The sequence below is a fragment of the Aptenodytes forsteri genome, unplaced genomic scaffold (genome assembly GCF_000699145.1).
Source record: "Aptenodytes forsteri isolate BGI_AS27 unplaced genomic scaffold, ASM69914v1 Scaffold93, whole genome shotgun sequence".
NCBI lineage: Eukaryota > Metazoa > Chordata > Aves > Sphenisciformes > Spheniscidae > Aptenodytes > Aptenodytes forsteri.
This window is the reverse complement of record NW_008794665.1, coordinates 3,106,460-3,109,112: the sequence shown is the minus strand read 5'-3', so window position 1 is coordinate 3,109,112 and position 2,653 is coordinate 3,106,460.

The window sequence follows — 2,653 nt, the reverse complement described above, 5'->3', positions numbered from 1 at the left end:
CGTATGAACAAGTTGACGGAAGTATAGAAGAACATTAATGCTTAACGCCATGAGGCATTGTTGCTCCCCATGTTATTTAAATTTCATGGATAAACAAGCAGCTTTTGTTCCCAAAGTAATAATAATATAGCATTTCTCATGAGTGGTAAATCTACTCCTTTTTTCTTTCTTTCCCCTCTCCCTGAAATGTGCACTTAACCCTATTACAAAGGAAAGCCTACCACTCTCCATTCAGGAACCAAGCCAAAGGACTTGTCAGGAAAATATAAAAAAGGCATCTTACTTTCATTAATACATTAAAATGTCATAAAAAAAGCCCTAGGACAAAATGAAGTAATTGCCAGCTGCCTAATTATTTTCTCATCCTCTTTCAGCCCTCAACACAATGCCTCCGTTAGGCCGGCTGCCAGTGATGTTTGGAACATTAAAAATATCCCCAATTTCTGCAGGGATTTCATGTTGTAAAATGTGCTCTGATGGGCAAAACTGAAGCAAATATAAGAGTAAACTGATATTATTTACTTTAAATGATGAGGGAAGCAAGACTACTGCCTGCTGTCAACTCACCCTCGGGTCTGCGTCCATATTGGTAGAAGAATAGTTCAGTGATAGGAGGTTAGAGGTGGCCGAGGACAAATTTCAGTTCCCAATTAACACTACTGAGCCATGAAAGCCTTGTCTACTAGGCGCCATGACATACAAACTATCCTCCCACTGCACAGGGCCCTTGCTCTCTGCAGAGTTCAGTGTCTCCTGACTTGCTCAACAGTGTAAGCAGAGGGATCATTAGTTATGACTGGTAGAGTCTAGGAGATAATGTTGACTCTTATTTCAGGAACTATTAAGCTATAAACACTGCTCTGAAAGCCATTTATCTACATTTTAAGATAAACAGAGAAGCTACTCAATTAAGTAGATTGCAAGAAATAAGCTACAGATGCCAAAGTGAGCTACTTTTAAATTCCAAAAAGGAAAATCTGTGCATTTAATAAGCACAATTTTATACCGCGAAATTACTGACATGGAAGTTCATAAGCAGCATAGCTTAACTACTCCGTGATGTCTGATAAAGAAACACAAATCAAAGTGTAATTACAAAACAGTTAATTCCAAGTGATGCAAATTACATGCACTTACAATTTGCAAGTTACTACCGCAGATACCAGTTTTGAAGTATAACATTATGAAGTGGCAATCCTTGTAGAGCAGTATTTACATTTTATCTCCACATCGCTACAATTTGAAAATGAGATGCTATCCCAGATCTCTGTGAATGAGATAAATGCCAAAGCTGTCATGCCTGAATCTGCACTTGCTAAGAAGAACATTCTTACTGAGATAAGCAACAGAGTATGAAATTATTTTCTCGAGTCTTGCCAACTAATCAAATTTTTTACTGAATACTATTCATCTTTTTGGACATATCTCTATGAGATCTTTAAGATACTAGTTTAATAAAATTAAAAGAAAAAAAAAACAAAACCAAAAAAACCCCAAACCACTAAAAAGCATACCCACAAAATAGTTCCCAGTATCCTGGAAAAAGATGTAAAATATAAGGCATTCTAAGCATCAAGAAAAAGATGGAAATTTCTTTTTTTTTTGTCACAAAAATTAAAAACCTGATCTTTCCTCGCACTTCCAGATGCCAGAGCTTTTCAAGCCTGCTCTGAGGTCAGACAGAGGAACACGCAGGTGCACCGCGTGTCGGCAGCTGAAAGCTTGCAAGGTTGCGCCGGAATCCGATCCGTGCCCCCCACATTCCTGCAGGCATTATAAATGCTCCCTGAAGGAATATTACCCTAATGCAGACTAATTTTCCGCAAACAGCCCCAGCCTCATTAAACCTCTTCTTTATCAGCATTGTTCAAAGCAGTTTTTCTGGTAATATTGAACTCCCTTATGCCCATCTAAAAAGAAAAGAAACTCCTTTTATGTTCTCTCCAGTATCATTTCTCCTATTCAGGTCCACTGGCACTACACAATAGATTCAATAAAAATATTCAGTTTCATCATACGGTAGTAATGTCCTAAAGACAATGACACAGAGATTAAGAGAGAGAGAGGTTCTCTTCCCATAAATAAATATAGAGTAAAGAGACCACTCTCCAAAGAGGGTCTGATAGATTTATATGGGTGACTCATCTCAGCAACTGAATTAACAGGACCGTATTCCTCAAGAAGGTGTTTTCCTGGACCTGCAATTCTTCATGCTCCTGAAATGGCCTTGTGCCCTTCCCTAGACAAATCCTTTTGCCTTCAGTGGGACACACAGACTCTGTTCTCTTAAAATGAATAGCCATTGCCATTAAAACGATTAAAAAAATTTGAACGTCCTTTCTCCTAGCTTTATCGTGGAGACAAAAAAAGAGCAAGTCTGCATTCAAGCACCCTGCAAAACACCATAACATAAAAGTGACGTTATGACACGCAGAAACCAAAAGTAGATCTTCTTGCCAAAGTGACGACTACCTATGTGACCTTATCCCAGTTGCTCCGTGATGCACCTTGCCGTCTGGAAATCATTGATGTGAATAATAATCATAGAATCATAGAATAGTTTGGGTTGGAAGGGACCTCTAAAGGTCATCTAGTCCAACCCCCCTGCGATGAGCAGGGACATCTTCAACTAGATCAGGTTGCTCAAAGCCCC